We start from the raw sequence: 17,136 nt of genomic DNA on the forward strand, positions 1-17,136 counted from the left end.
ACACAACCACAGAGCCTGCACACCACAACTAGAGAAAAGTCCACATTCCACAATGAAGATCCCACAAGCCACAGCTGAGACCCGACCCAGCCACAAATAAAAGTAAAGAAATAAGTACTAAAATAAAAAAAAAACCCAAGGCTCAGAGAGGCTGCATTTCGTCCCTAAAATCACACAACAAGTGAGCCACAAGTCAATGTTTATAGTGAGTCTTTCAAGCTTAAATCCCACATAATTTACTACATTCATGGCCTTATGCTCAGCACTAGTGTTTCCAATCATGGATATTTTTAATGAAGTGTCATTTTCATTGAATTTAAAACTATTTTATTTTTAGATGAATGGAGTACAATTATAAAGGGGTAGCACAAAGGAGTTTCTTTATGTGTCAATAGATTAAGTACACTGTGTACTGGTAATAACATTGCATTAATGTCAGTTTTCCAGTATTCACAATGGACTATGTCAGGTAAGCGGCTTCCCTTATAGCTCAGACAGTAAAGAATCTGCCTGCAATGCAGGAGACCTGGATTTGATCCCTGGGTCAGGAAGATCCACTGGAGAGGGGAGTGGCGACCCACTCTAGTATCCTTGCCAGGAGAATCCCAAAGGCAGAAGAGCCTGGAAGCCTACAGTCTGTGGGCTGCAGAGTCAGATGCTGCTGAGCGACTAATATTTGTTACCTAACAACTACTTTGTTAGGTAGAGGGGCTTCCCAGCTGGTGCAAGTGGTAAAGATCCCACCTGCCAATGCAGGAGACACAAGAGATGCTGATTGATCCTTGGATTGGGAAGACCCCTGGAGGAGGAAATGGCTACCCACTGTGGTATTCTTGCCTGGAGAATCCCATGGACAGAGGGCCTGGCAGGTTACAGTCCATAGGGACACAGCGAGTTGGACACGACTGAAGTCACTTAGCACATACACACACGATAGGTAAAACATTATTATTGGGGGAAGTTGTGTGATGGGTATACAGGAACTGACTCACTGTCCTATATTTGCATCTTCTTTTTATTTTTTCATTTTTATTAGTTGGAGGCTAATTACTTTACAACATGTGTTCCCCATCCTGGACTCCCCTCCCACCTCCCTCCCCATCCCCTCCCTCTGGGTCATCCCAGTGCACCAGTCCCGAGCACTTGTCTCATGCATCCCACCTGGACTGGCGATCTGTTTCACACTTGATAATATACATGTTTCAATACTATTCTCTCAGATCATCCCACCCTTGCCTTCTCCCATAGAGTCCAAAAGTCTGTTCTATACACCTGTGTCTCTTTTTCTGTCTTGCATATAGGGTTATCGTTACCATCTTTCTAAATTCCATATATATGTGTTAGTATACTGTATTGGTGTTTTTCTTTCTGGCTTACTTCACTCTGTATAATGGGCTCCAGTTTCATCCATCTCATTAGAACTGGTTCAAATGAATTCTTTTTAACGGCTGAGTAATATTCCATGGTGTATATGTACCACAGCTTTCTTATCCATTTGTCTGCTGATGGGCATCTAGGTTGCTTCCATGTCCTGGCTATTATAAACAGTGCTGTGGTGAACATTGGGGTGCACATGTCTCTTTCAGATCTGGTTTCCTCGGTGTGTATGCCCAGGAGTGGGACTGCTGGGTCATATGGCAGTTCTATTTCCAGTTTTTTAAGGAATCTCCACACTGTTCTCCATAGCGGCTGTACTAGTTTGCATTCCCACCAACAGTGTAAGAGGGTTCCCTTTTCTCCACACCCTCTCCAGCATTTATTGCTTGTAGACTTTTGGATAGCAGCCACCCTGACTGGCGTGTAATGGTACCTCATTGTGGTTTTGATTTGCATTTCTCTGATAATGAATGATGTTGAGCATCTTTTCATGTGTTTGTTAGCCACCTGTATGTCTTCTTTGGAGAAATGTCTGTTTAGATCTTAGGCCCATTTTTTTATTGTGTCATTTATTTTTCTGGAATTGAGCTATATGCACCTACTTTTTAGTATAGCATTATTTCCAAATAATGTTTAAAAAGTTTCTAAAGCAAAAAAAAAAGAAAGAAAGAAAGAAATGAGACATAAGAGATTCTGATGTCTAGAACATTCCTCAAAAGGAACTTTAAAAGGTATTTCACAATAATTGCTAAGGAGTGATATTAATCAATTATCAATAAGAATGTAATACACTTTTTTCTATGGTTCACTGGGACTTCCCAGGTGACTCAGTGGTAAAGAATCTGCCTGCCAATGCAGGAGATGCAAGAGACAGGGGTTCCATCCTGGGGTCAGGAAGATCCCATGGAGAAGGAAATGGCAACCCACTCCAGTATTCTTGCCTGGGAATCCCATGGACAGAGGAACCTGGCGGGTTATAGTCCATGGGGTCACAAAGGGTTGGACACAACTTAGTGACTAAAGAACAACGATCAACTAAACCACAATTCATGGAGGGTTGAGTCAGCCCACTAGGGAGCCAGCCTACTGCACTCAACCGGCTTTAGCCTCCCACCGTGAGAATCCAAATTCCTTCTGGGTCCCTGAACCAAACAGCAGTGCTGTCTCCCCCAGGGGTACCATCCACGGGCAGCTGTCCTGGGGTCACCCCAGCCCTCCCTGGGTGGACAGTTCTGTGAAACCTGTGGTGGCACTCAGATGTGAAGGGCAGGACAGTAGCTGGAGGAAGGTGATAAATGGGACGGAATCAGTGTGGAGAGGAGGACTCCCACAGCCAGCGCGGGGAGACCCTGGTACACAGACAGACACGAGATTCTGGCCCAGCCCCGTTTGTTAATCTATCCCCACCTCACCAGAAAAGTCTTTAAGTAGCGGGAAGCTGTTTCGCTCATGGTGGCATTTACATGTTCTCGAAAATTTCCATTTTTTCTTGAAGTTCTGGTTTTATCTTTGGCAATGCGTACTGACCGATATTCTCCTTGACATGCCAGGATCTCTTCATTCAGGTTCAAGAAAATGTCTGCCAGACACCTAAGTTTGAACAACCACCATCTGCCTGTCATTTGTTCCTTCAAGTAAAAATGAAATTCCATGGAAAAAACAGCCAATTCCGCTCGCAACTCATTCATTCAAGTGCTTTGCCTTGAGACAGATATCCTACTTCCATGTACTTAAGAAAAGGTTTATGCATATTTTCCAATTTGGTCTCTCAGAAATTTAAAAGAACAGATAGTTAAGGGTCAAAATGAACAGTTTTTCCTGCCTAATCAAACTAATCAAAGGCATTCTTAAGAGAAACTGTTTTCTTTTCTATTAGTACATGGTGAGGAGGGACCCGGTGTCCCGTAGTACAGTTTGGTATCACTGCCTTGATTCACATTAAGTAGCTACAGTTTTACCCACTGCTGCTTTTGTATTATCAGTCCTGCTCCTGCTAAGTCGCTTCAGTCGTGTCCGACTCTGTGCAACCCCATAGACGGCAGCCCACCAGGCCCCCCGTCCCTGGGATTCTCCAGGAAAGAACACTGGAGTGGGTTGCCATTTCCTTCTCCAATGCATGAAAGTGAAAAGGGAAAGTGAAGTCGCTCAGTCATGTCCGACTCCTAGCGACCCCATGGACTGCAGCCTACCAGGCTCCTCTGTCCACGGGATTTTTCCAGGCAAGAGTACTAGAGTGGGGTGCCATTGCCTTCTCCGATTATCAGCACAAATGTCCCCAAAGTGGGAAAGGAAACAGTGTCTTAGGAGGACGCTCCAGGGGTTTGCTGACCACACCTTGGGAGCTATTGAGGCACGATGATGGGGGCAGAGATGGGGATGATGTTTTATTAGAAACAAAGTAGGTACTCTGGTCCTTTGGGGTTGAGACATGTAAGAAGGATGGAAGTTTTATGTGAGAATCAAAGGAGGATGACAGGGTACGCAGAGGAAACAGCATGTACAGGAGTTCAGAGGCATGGCAGGCATGAGGCAAGGAGAACTCAAACCGCAGACAGAACCTCACACTGCAGACAACTCAGTGGCCACCACAGCCCTTGCACCTTTAAAGTTCACAGCCCAAGAACAAACGCCCACCTATTAGCATTTAATATTTGCCTGGTGTGGTTCTAGGCATTCACTTAATCTTTGAAATGACTCTATGGTATTGATGCTATTATTGTTATATCCTTCTACAGAAAAGGAAACTAAGATGGGAAATGAAGATGTTAAAAACCTCAGAGCAGATTCCAGAGCTAGTAAGTGACACAGCCAGAGTCAGGCACAGATGACCTGACTCCAGAGTCGGCTAGGATATGCTGCTTCTCACGAGAAACAGAGAGATATGACCGGTTTCCGGTCTGGGAAATCCCAGTTGGCTGACACAGGCCACAAGTCCATCCCTGAGACCAATGCTGTCAAGGAGGCATGCCCACCTCCTCCGGGGATGTCTCCAATCATGGGGGACAACACAGTGGGTACTAGACAGAGCTGAGGAGGAATGGTCTATCTACATCATACCTCCTCAACAGAACACTGGACAGAGGCAGACCCCAAAGAGCACATCCTGTGTGATTTATTTATCTGAAGTCCAGAAACAAGCCAAATAATTTTGTGTTATTGAAGCCAGGATTGGGCTCACCTTTCTGGGGGTGATGAGTGACTAGACTGTGTTCAGGTGGGGCATGGCGTGTGGAGAGAGGATGGTAACACTGTTTTTTGATTGGTTCCATCCACATCAGAATGATTCATTAAGCCACACACTTGTGCACATTTCAGCAAGTATATTTTTCACTTTTATGAACTGTTAAATTTTTAAGTCTTAAATGTAAAGAAAATTAGAACTTGGGTGGGTGGAGGGGGGAGATCTATGAAGAAGTTTTATTTAGCCAGGGTGGTAAATGGACCTCTCAGGATGAATAAAGGATTGATGACCCACATGCTAAAGGATCGCTGGAATAACAGTGAAAACCCAAGGATGAAGGGGCAATGTGTTTCAAATGGTTGTAAGGAACGTTTGTTCAAGTTTCACTCATTAGCATTACAAAGCCAAAGGAAGGGTCCAGAACACAGAAGTACCTGGGCAGGTGCCAGCTTTTTCCAAATAGTCTAACTGCAAGGGCTCCTGGGCTCCACCTGCCCAGTGCCAGCCCGGGGATGGGTGGGCCTCTGCCGCGGGCTGGGCAGAGGTGCACAGGGCCACATCTGCCTGTGCCTGTCCTCTTCCGGTGCCGCTGGCTGGGTTTTCCAGGTTGTAGACGAGCTTTCAACCTTTTAAATGCATGCTCCCTTCTTGAATAGATGTAAATATCTCACACTTTCCTTTAATGTTATTTGAAATTTCAAATTTAATTGAGTATTATGACAAGAAACAGTCACAGGACAAAGTGCTGCTTTGTTTTTGAGCTGCCTGTGCAGCCCCCACGAAGCCTGAGTGTGTGCTCCACTCTCCCCCTCCCCTGGGAGAAGCCTTGGCTTATAAATTACAAGCCTTTTCATTTCCTCCAAGGTTTTTGATGAGAGGTTTGGGGATGCAGCCACCAGGTGGACGCCGTGCATTTATGAGCTCGTGGCTTGCCAGAGGGATGAGGGACGAAGAAGCAGACGTACCTACTTTGTTTCTAATAAAACCACAACTCCTTACTTACTGCATAAGCATCATTTCACAGTAATAGCTAATATTTATTGGGTGCTTCCCATGGACCACACACAGCGTGAAAGACCCTCCTGTGCGTCCCCATTCTTCCCACAACCCCAGGAGGCCGGGGAGCATCACCATCTCTGTTTTATGGCCAAGAAAACCCAGGCTCATGACGATTACATGAACTACCCAAGGTCTAACAACAAGGGAGACAAGGATCTGGAACGTAGGTCCCAGTCAGGCTGGCTCCAAAGCGCATGCCCTGATGAGCAGGCCACGGAACTACATGGTAAACCAGGATTGAACCCCCTGTTCAATTCCAGAAGTTCCATATGCATACCTCTAATTATTAGAATCACTGATGATTACTGGGCCCAAGTGCTGATCAATGGGTGAAAATGACATGCGGGGACCCCTTTGAGAGAAGGAGAGACCAGCTAGGTGACCCCTGACCTCAGCTCCATCCCAGGACCTCAACTGTCTGGGGTGAACTGTGATGAGGACCCCTATGGTGGGGCCTCTGGGCAGTACTGATGTGAGTGGAAACCCACAAGGCTACAGAGGCCTTGGGCCCAGGCTTAGAGGTGGAACCATCTACTGCCCCCAACACCCCGAGAAGGTGCTCTCATACAGCAAAGCTCACAGACACCCGGCTTTTGCAAAAATCCCAAGTGATGGCAAGGCTGACTCACCAGCTCCCAGCCTCCTGGATGATGCTGTGGCCGGTCAGCACTGGGCCTGGGTTGTGCACAAGGCCCATGAGCCCCACAGTCCAGAGCAGCACCCAGCCTTCTGGATCCAGCTGGAGCTCTGACTTCAGAGTTGAAACTAGAAGGCTATCCCAGGAGAGGAAAGAAGGATGTACTTACACGGCCCAAGTTAGTGGATGGTGGTTCTGAATACTACCGATTGTTAAGAGAAATATGGCCTTCTTTGTGGTCTAAGATAATGAAGGGAGATAAACAGTTACCCCATATTTATAAGTGGATCACTCAAAATGTGGACCCATGCACACCCTTGTCCAGCTCCAAGAGAAGAAGCTCGAAGCCTGTTCTTCTGATTCACACAGAGGCCAGGGGTCTCTGCCGCTGGTGGGCTGGCATGAAGCTGCAGCCGGTCTCCCCCCAAATGAAGAGCCTCACACAGTAACAGGGACTGAGGGGGCAGCATTCTTCAGAGCTGTGGGGAGCAGCTCTGCAGACAGGAGGCCGTCAGCCTGAGTACCCACTGCAAACACGGCAGTGGCTGCTTTCCTCTGGGGACTGACCCTCCACCAGACCTCCAGGCCAACCCCAGCCCCTCCCAGGCTGCATCCTGACGTCAGAACACCGAGTCACCGTGCATTCAAGGATCTGCCACTTCTGAACACTACTCTTCCTCCCTTCTAGTCCATCAGACCTCAAACACAGAAGAGAAGCTTCTGGAACAAAGGAGGGATCCACTCCCTGAACCCAGGGCAGCCATGGACTTTGTCTCGAAGGGTTGCTCACAACCAAGCGGAGTCTCCTTTGAGACCTCGGCACTCACAACACCTGGTCACACACTCTCTCTGGAAAGAGGGCCAGTTTGCATGGGTCAAGCTAGAACCAAAAAACAGTTTATGTGTCAGCTTCTTGCTGCATTGAGAATGAGATTTAAAGAAATGACCACACTAAGAAACAACCAAGTCGCTTTTCTCAAATTTTCAGCTGTTAGAAATCATTGCCTAAAACCAGCAACTGTGTCTTTCTGGCTCCTTGCTATTCAGAGTGGTCCCTGGACCAATGGTGTGGGCCTCAACACAGGTAACTTGTTAGAAATGCAGGGTCTCAGGCCCCACCCAGACCTGCATGTTCAGAATCCGCATTTTTACAAGATCCCCACATGGTATGCATACACATGAAATTTTGAGAAGTGCTGCTGTAACTCAGCCAGAGGTCTTTTCTCCTGATCAGAGTGTTTTGCCCGACTGAGGCCACATAGACTGTCAGATACTAGGGTGTACCCCACCACCCCTGTGTGTCCATAGACTTCCACAGACAGTCCTCTGCCTCCGGCTTGGGGGGAGGACCGTCTCCTGAGCACCATGGAAGGTGCCACCCACCTTCCAAGTTTCCTGTGTTTCTTTGTTCCCCCCTGCCTCCCCAGCCCACCCCCATCCTACTCCTGATGCCATATCAGCCTTCAGATTGGTGACAACCTCTGCGCCACCTTAGCAATCAGCTTCACTCCACCCTCACTGCACACTGAATGATGTCCAGTCTCCCTGACCTGAGATTTCTGGATGGATTTATCACGCCCTCTCCATCTCACTGTACTCCCCTCCCATGCCCCGAACTCCTCCACCCCTCTTTGCAGGCTCCTGCTCATACACTGGGTGTTGCCTGCCTTCAACGCCCCGCACCACACTGCTGCTAACTCAGAGCCTCGGTGTCCTGCACGCTGGCTGAAACCCTTCCTCCGGTTGGCCTTTCTAGGCAAGCATAATCTTCTCTGAGCAGCCCAGGCAGTTCCTCCGCACACCTGTCCCTCTCCACCTTCTATTACATTTACCGACATACACGCCTCCCATCCTCTACTACATGTGAATGGTTTAAAGCAAGATCTTGCCTTATTCATCTCTGCTTCTAACAAAGACATTAATACAACTGAGGTGTTCAGACAGTCAAACTTCGAACATGGAATACATAACTTGACACCTTTTTGTTTTCCTAATTGGTATGTTTATAAGAACCTGGTGGCTCAGATGGTAAAGAGTCTACCTGCAATGCAGGAGATCTGGGTTATGATCCTCTGGAGAAGGGAATGGCTACCCACTCCAGTATTCTTGCTTGGAAAATGAATGCCATGGACAGAGGAGCCTGGCAGGCTACAGATCATGGGGTTGCAAAGAGTTGAACATGACTGAGCAATTAACACTTTGCCTTTCAAATATTATACCATATTTAAGATACAGTTAACAAATTGCTCTCATGGAAAGTATCAAAATTTCTTTACATGAGGCTATCTTGGAAAATCTAGACTGTCTGATAAGACATTCAGTAAATGGTTGCTGAATAATGGGAGAATGAGAACAAATTATTTGCCTTCAGTATAGTGAGACATTCATCCTTAGTTCTCCATTCTAAGTGAAACTGAATTTTCAGATGAGACAAGCATGTAGTTACAGACTAATGGCCTGATGAAAGCAGGAATTGAGAAGTTTCTCCCTCAAGGATCCAAATGACAGTGAAGTAACAAGGCTCTTCCCCGCATGGCTGCTAGAATCTCCTGGTCACCATGTGGTCACACACATTCCCACTGGACCTCAGAAGTGAATGTGCTGACTGCAGGCTCCCGTTCCCAGGCTAATTAAAGAGCGGCCAACATCTAAGCTGCCATTGAAAACTAAAGTTACTAGCAGTGGAGTGTGCTCTTAAGGACAGAGGAACACCTCCCAGGTTCAGCTGCCAGGGAAGTGGGGATGGAGAAGATGCAGAGAACACAGCCTCGGAGTTCTCTCATTCTGGCAACACATGCTTTTCTAACTTTAATAATTTTGGGGGGACTTCCCTGGTGGTCCTGTGGCTAAGACTGCACTTCCAATGCAGGGGCCCAGGTTTGCTCCCTGGTCAGGGAACCCACAGGCTGCAGCTAAGACATGGCACAGACAAATAAACAAATATTTTTTAAAAATCTTTTTGAAAATCTTTAAACAATTAATCTTTTACCATGACCCTGTAGAAGAAAATTTGGTTTTAGAGTTTCATGGCACAGAATCACCTATATAAGGGGGAAAGAAATGTCTAGATTTGCCCAAAGCAGAAACAACTGGGGTTCAGATCTCTTCCCTCAGAACTGGGCTGAGGTTGGTTCCTGACCTAGAGAAATGACTGAGATGGATGACTGTTCCTGTCTTGTAAAGGTTTCAGAGCAGGGGGCTGCCTGATCAGCTTGAACACTCCTGCGGAAAACTTAGAAAACCACAATCAGTCCACAAGAGTAAGCAGACAATATCAGACTTTCAAAGTAACTGAAGTCTTATTAAAATAATGAAGTGGAAAGTATTGACTCTTTTTTTTATTTAAAAGACCATTCTTTAGATGCTAACTTCTCTTTTTAAACAAAGTTATAAAGCTTTAACCTTATCTGAGCAGCAGATCTCCTGGGAAGAGCCAATAAACAAAACGCCTTCAATATTTTGTCATTGGAAGTTCAGCTAGAAAAACAAAACCCAGCAGTTTTAGTGTTTGGTCACTGAACAGACTCTGGTTTTGATTATAAACACCAGGGTTTTTAGATGCCAAATGTATTCGGAGCTGGGGCTGAGTGTCTTTGCAGATCTTGCTTTAAGAAGCATGGAAGAGTGAACTCAGTGCACATCCTACCTGTAATCAGCTACCAGCAGATGGAAGTTCTGCTTAATTAGCCAAGAATTGTTTCCATTAAAACCTTAATGGCATTCAAATCAGCTAAATTAACAGCTAGAGAAACAACCACAACTAAATTACATTCCACTGTTTCCAATTAAGTTGGAAGCCTTGGGTGCGGTAACCACCACCATTACAAATGAGGAGTCTTGGCCAAAAATGAACTCCTTCAGTTTTTCTTAGACCATCAACAGCCTGGGCTAATAGAATTAACTCACTGAATATGTGCAAAAAAGCAGTTAAGCAAGCCACTTAAAAGCATTCATTTATTTATAGAAGCACTTCATGCCAAAGGCTGCGCTAGGTATAGGTGGGACTTGAAATGTGAGGCTCAGATGGAAGACCACCATGTCAGAGGAAAGGAGCATCTCTTGTTTACGATCTCCATTCCCAACACACTTAAAGAATCACCGGGCTTTTGAAATCAAAGAGAAAATCTCTCAGACTGGCCAGTCACATTGAACCCTCAGGCTCCTCTGCCATTGCTGGTAGTTTAGGGTTACTGAGGTCAAAATAACTATGATGTCAATATTTATACAGCAGTTTTCAAAGATTCATATATCCTCCAATCTCTGAGAGAAGCTTGACCTCCAGGGAAGAGTGTAGTATGTCTGCAGTAAATGTAGCTTGGACATCCATTAGGAGGCTGTCAGCAGATTCTACTACAGACCTAATTTGTGATTTTAGGGGCTCTAGGAAGTCTCTGATGCTCCCAAACCTATTCCCTTCCTTCTGGTATGCGTCTAAAACAGTGCTATTATAGATTCATGGCTTTGCACTGAGATTCCTATTAAGATCCCCTGGAGGAGAGATACTTGGGCCATTTATTATCTGCAAAGGACCTAAGCAGGCCTGGTAATGTGGTGACTTAAACAGTGAGTGAGGGAAGTTTTGGGCTCTGATCTTGCCACGCAGCCTGTCTACCCACCCTTTCTTTCCTCCCACTTTGAGTCCCAAGGCTTTGAAATATGTCTTTTTGTCAAATTACTAAAGATCACCTAACTCAAGTCTCTGATTAGTATTAAGGTGTAAACGACTGATATAAATTGAGTGTGACTTCTTCAAGGGACTATTGCATTTACTGAGATTCAAAGCCTGCACATGGAAAAGCTTTAGCTAAAGGACTTGGCAGAAGCAGTCAGCCAAAAACTATCTACCCTTATGATCTACAGGACTTTCCTGGTAGCTCACACAGTAAAGAATCTGCCTATAATGCAGCAGGAGTCCTGGGTTCGATTCCTGGGTAGGGAAGATCCCTTGGAGAAGGGAATGGCAACCCACTCCAGTATTCTTGCCTGGAAAATTCCATGAATAGAGGAGCCTGGTGGGCTACAGCCCATGGGGTTGCAAAGAGTTGGGCACGACTGAGTGACTAACACATTCACTTATGGTCTACATGCAGATTTTGTAAAAGGTGGATTTTGGTAGCTATGTTGTGTTTTCATTTTCATTCATCTCAAAGTATTCTCTCATTTCTCTTGTGATTGCTTTTGACTCATTGGTTATTTAGGAGTGTGTTGTTTTAATTTCTATACATTTGTGAATTTCCTGAATTCCTTTCTGTTATTGACTTCTAGATCCATTCCATTGTTGTTGTATGATTTCAATCCTTTTGAACTTATTGTGTTATGGTTTAGCATTGTGTGTATAGCTAAATGTATAGCATTATGCCCTATTCAATCTAATAAGTTTATAGTATAGTTCAAATTTTCTTTAACCACACTGGGCTTCTATTTATTCTGGCCCATGGTTTGATTTAGTCAATAAAAGCTGTGATGCTTAGGTTTATAAAACAACTGGACTAGGCCACAGGGTGCCCAGATACTTGGTCAAACATTATTCTGGGTTTGTCTTTGAGGGTGTTTTTGAATGAGATTAATATTTGAATTGGTAGATTAAGTAAATTTCCTCCCAAATGAGCCTCATACACTCAATAGAAGACCTGAATGGAACAAAAAGGCTGAACAAAAAGAGGGAATTCCTTCTGCCTGACTGTTTTGAGCTACAGCATTGGTCTTTTTCTGTCTTTGGACTCAAATAGAAATATTGGCTCTTTCCAGGTCTCAATCCTGCCAACTTTTGGACTGGAACATACATGACTAGCTCCTTCTGGTTCTCAGACTAGAATTATTAATACATCATCAGCTCTCCTGGGTTGCCAGCTTGTTGATTACAGATCTTGGAACTTCTCAGGTCCATAATCACATAAACCAATAAGTTTCTTTATATACAGCACGTTTCTCTGGAGAACCTTGACTAACACAAAAATGACTTTTTCAACCAAATATTAAGATGGCCTGGAAGTTTTCCCTCTTGCCCTTTTAGGAGTCCTGAGATACCATACAAGCAATCTGGCAGACTTCCCTATGGTAAAGTGGTTAAGAATCCTCCTGCCCATGCAGGGGACATAGGTTGGATAGCTAGTCTGGGAAGACTCCGCATGACTTTGGATAACTAAGCCCACTAAGTTGTGTACCACAGCTACTGACGTCCATGTGCCCAGAACCCATGCTCTGCAAAAAGAGAAGCTACTGCAATATGAAGACCGTGCCCTGCAACTAGAATAGGCCCTGCTTACCACAAGTAGAGAAACAACAAAGAGTGTTTGCAACAAGGACCCACCACACCCAAAAGTAACCATAAATAAAACTACTTTTAAAAAAGAAATCTGGTGGGAGAAGGCGAGGGTGGGATGTTTCGAGAGAACAGCATCGAAACATGTATATTATCTATGGTGAAACAGATCACCAGCCCAGGTTGGATGCATGAGACAAGTGCTTGGGCCTGGTGCACTGGGAAGACCCAGAGGAATCGGGTGGAGAGGGAGGTGGGAGGGGGGATCGGGATGGGGAATACATGTAAATCCATGGCAGATTCATGTCAATGTATGACAAAACCCACTACAATACTGTAAAGTAATTAGCCTCCAACTAATAAAAATAAATGAAAAAAAAAAATCTGGCTAGCTTGCTGGAGAGAACAGAAGGGAAGAGGAGGCTCTGACACCAAGGAGAGGGTGAGAGAGGCCCAGATATGATGCTGTGCCCATTGAGCCTCTGGATGACAGGCCATAGGTAACATCTAATGTTGTGAGACATTCCAAGTGAAACTAGCAAAAACTGCCAAGTCCAGTCAACACAGAGAATCATGAGAGATAACGAACAATGGACAACCAAAACACCCATCACAAACGACCGTTATAGTTGTTATTATAGTCACCAAGTTTTTTGCTGTTTACTGCTTATATCCAAGGCTTTCCATTTAGAATAATTTTCCTAAAAAAAAATAATAATAATAATAATTTTCCTTTCCTGTTGGCAGCAAATTACTCCTGTTGTTTGCTAAAAATGTCTTTGTTTTTAACCAACATTCTTAAAGGATATTTTCACTGGTTACAGAATTCTAGGATGGCAGTGGTTTCTTTCAATACATTATAGATATCATTTTATTGTTTCTGCTTCCATTGTCTCCACTGAAGTGTCACTCGTTAATAAGTAACTAGTCTTTTTTCTCTAGCTTTTTTTAAGACTTCCCATTTGTTTTTTAATTTTCTTTAGTTGATGTGTTTGGTATGAATTGACTGCTACTGTTTTCTCTTGCTTCTTTGTGTACTCATTACTTATATTATTTGTTATTAATATTTATCTATTCATCTTATTTTGGATTTATTTGGCTTTTTGAATCTCCTTTCTTTTTAGAACTTTCTTCTATCTGTTAAACCTTCTCACTTTACCCTGTATAGTAACGCAAACAGTGTGGTATTGGCACAGAAATAAATAGACCAATGGAACATAATAGAAAGCCAGAAATAAACTTGCAATTATATGAACAGGTGAGATGTAATTGAAGTGACAGAGCTGAACACTGGGAAAAGGATGAACTTTCCAATAAATGGTTCCAGGGAAAGTGCATGTCCATACTGGAAAAGAAATAAATTTGGAGTTTCATGTCACACACAATTCCAGATAGTCCCAAGGAAACTTTTCAAAGGCAATAAAGGACAATATCTTCTCATTGTGTTAAATCAGGAAGCATATAATTTGTTTCAGTTGAGGTGATGCTAATTTTTTTCACTTGGATGTATCTAGTGTCATGCAGGTCATTTCATTATAAAGGTATCAATTTTTTAAAAGATTTTTAAAGCTATTGCTAAACTATGGTGTGTCCTGTGTAAAAGTTTTTTAAAAATATGAATCAAGAGGACATTTGTTATTTTCCTGCCCAGCACCTATCTTCCTTGACCTGGTAACAGATGTCTGAATGCTTTTGGAGAACCTCCTACCTCAGACAGTATATTTTGGTGGCACTAACTCTACCTTCATTTCCAGGGTGGACAAGCTGGACATCGTTTCGGTCTGGTCCTCATTCATAAATTTAGAGGTGGGAATGTGGCCCAAGTCAACTTAGCTGTGTATTTTTTTTAATTTTAAAAAACTCTTATGTAGTATTTATAATATGTTTAGCACCATTCTAAACACTGTACAAATATTAACCCATTTTGCATGTGTAATCCCATGGAAAAGGAAAGGCCATTGCCAATCACTGTGCAGATAAAGGATCTATGGTGCAAAGGGGTAAGTAATTCAGCCTTGGTCATACAGCTGGTAAGGGACAGAGCTGGGGTGTGAACCTGGGTGCTCTGGAGGGAGAGTCCATGTTCTTAGCCACTATACAACGCACCTGTTTTATTTGAGTATCTAGAAAAGAGTTGTTCTCCCTTCTACTGGACGTGAGCTGCAGGGCTGAAATCTTGGTGTAGACCCTGCAGGTAATGGCAGCCATCCTACCACTAGGTGGCTAAAGACTCTGAGAAGGGGGTCAACACAGAGGAAGGAGGAGGAGAGAGACTAGGTCCTGGTGAACACACCAAGTTCCTGGTTCCAGTGTGCTTAAACGTCTACCTCTGGACTTCAGTTTCACGAACTCTCCCCATCAACAATGTGATTACACAGATACACTTTTCCTCTCCTTAAACAATCTTAGTGGGGCTTTCTATAGCTTGCAACCAACATCTTTCTCCAAATGGTATCAGTAAAGGATTTGAGTTATTTTGACATTATTCTGGCTATATAAACTGTGTTCTATCTAACTCTGGCACTGAACCACAGTGCTTAGTCACTCAGTCAGGTTTAACTCTTTGCAACCCCATGGGCTGTAGCCCACCAGGCTCCTCTGTCCATAGGGATTCTCCAGGCAAGAACACTAGAGTGGGTTGCCATGGATCTTTCTAACTCAGGGATTGAAACCAGATCTCCCACACTGCAGGCGGATTCTTTACTGTCTGAGCCACTAGTGATGCCCAAGAATACTGGAGTGGGTAGCCTATCCCTTCTCCAGAGAATCTTCCCAACCCAGGAATTCAACCAGGGTCTCCTGCATTGCAGGCAGATTCTTTACCATCTGAGCTATACCTGCTCTAGACATACAATGGCTTTAACTCCAATGGAAAATGTCATGCAAGGTAAATGTCTGTCTTAGATGCTGAGATGTACATTTGCATGTAGGAAATTATTGGGGAGTGCTCTCTGAAGTAACAGTAGTTAGGGAGTGAGAAGGCAGGAGAGGCTGAACGCTGAAGCAGTCACAGAAAGGGCCACAGCAGATCCCATGGGAGTTACAGAGCTGGGGTACATTAAAAACTGCCTTCAACTGAGGTAAGAGCACTGGGCCTCTGAGAGAAATGTAACTTTGGTCCCTCAGCCATGGCAACATCCAGGAAGAAGGGACTCAGCAATGAGGGATCAGCCCCTGATACCCCCAGCAGCTGGGGAATGAGCTTTAGCCGGGAAAGGGTGATCCGGATGCTGCGCTACGTTCTCCGTTACAGCTCTGACTCAGTCAGTCCTTAATCACTATTGTCCTTACGTTACAACCTGGAGTCAAGTCCTAGTCTTTGCGGCTCTAATGCCGGGTCATCTCCACTGCACATCCCTGTTACGCCAGGCTGGTGTTCCATTCTGGGATCGTTAAGATCCTGCTGCCATGTCCAGTTTCAGGGGTAAACATGCTTCCATGTTTACCTGGAAGAGTACAGATAGAGTTCATCATGGGAAGATATATTCTACCAAATAAAAAGATGCAGCTACCAATGAATATTGCCACCTCTCACCTGCTGCTGGGAAAAGTTGAGGGCAGGAAGACAAGGAGGCAACAGAGGATGAGACCGTTGGATGGCATCACCGACTCAATGACATGAGTTTGAGCCAACTCCAGGAGATAGCGAAGGACAGGGAAATCTGGCATGCTGCAGTCCATTGGGCCTCAAACAGTCAGACACAACTTAGTGACTGAACACCAACACATTTCCCAGGTAGCCTATTAAGAAAGGTTCATGTTGGGTAGAAATTTATAAACAAAATGATGAGGGCCAAAAGCTTCATGGAAATCTCTCTAGCTATACCAAACACAAACAGAAAATGCTTTTACACTATGCCAACTAGCTCAGACAGAGTTTAAAGACGAAAAGTTATTAGTTAAGGTTGAAAGGAAATTGGCAAGAAATGTATATGGCCTGAGGCATCTTTGTTCAAGAGTAGAACTGAATGTCCTTCCAATTACCATGCTTATGCTACAGAATGACCCTTTACGCCACTCTTCCCAGCTCTCCCAGACATTTTTTCCTATGTCTCTCTCTTTCTTCCCCACCAATCATACATTCTTAGAATCTGGCATCTTGCTTGGTACCATGCTGGCTGTCTATGGTGTGTCTGCTCAGCCCTTCTTCCTGGGATCTGCTTCTCTCTTCACTCCAACCAGTGAGGGGTGGGCTGCCTGCCTTCAGAGGTGTGTACTTGAACTTGCCTTTCTCTAGAATGTTTTGGTCTGGAACCAGAGAAAGAGAGGCAGCTCCTCTTTAACAGTGCAGAGTCAGACGCAAATCCAGGCCTCTCGGTGACTGTGATTTTTGCTGTGAGAAAGGATGTGGTGTGAAATACAGTGTTGGCGGCGTACCACTCCCTGCTCCGGGGTCCCCAGGCCATTCGCAGACGTGCCCGATTGGAGATGGTTATGAGCCCTATGTCTGTCCCTCTGTCCATGCTAGCCAGACTGGGGTTTCTGTTCTCACAGTCCTAATATATCACAGACTTAAAAATAGGTGGACTTTTGAGAGGATAATTGACACAGCCCTCTGTCTCCAGGCAAGAGCATCCTTAAAATAACAAATGTGGCTCCCACACTTAAGACTCTCCATGG

At 44.6% G+C, this 17,136-nt stretch overlaps 1 long non-coding RNA gene across 1 annotated transcript; it reads right to left on the reverse strand.

The window, feature by feature from the left end:
• Nucleotides 1–1,407: 1,407 nt before the first annotated feature.
• LOC122702520 lies at nucleotides 1,408–16,201 on the reverse strand. Its single transcript, XR_006343273.1, has 3 exons — nucleotides 16,052–16,201; nucleotides 8,772–8,777; nucleotides 1,408–1,421 (listed from the first exon to the last, which is right to left on the reverse strand). It is a non-coding gene; the product is annotated as an uncharacterized LOC122702520 (long non-coding RNA).
• Nucleotides 16,202–17,136: the final 935 nt, after the last annotated feature.

Source organism: Cervus elaphus, chromosome 11, assembly GCF_910594005.1.
Source record: "Cervus elaphus chromosome 11, mCerEla1.1, whole genome shotgun sequence".
In the NCBI taxonomy this organism is placed as follows: Eukaryota; Metazoa; Chordata; class Mammalia; order Artiodactyla; family Cervidae; genus Cervus; species Cervus elaphus.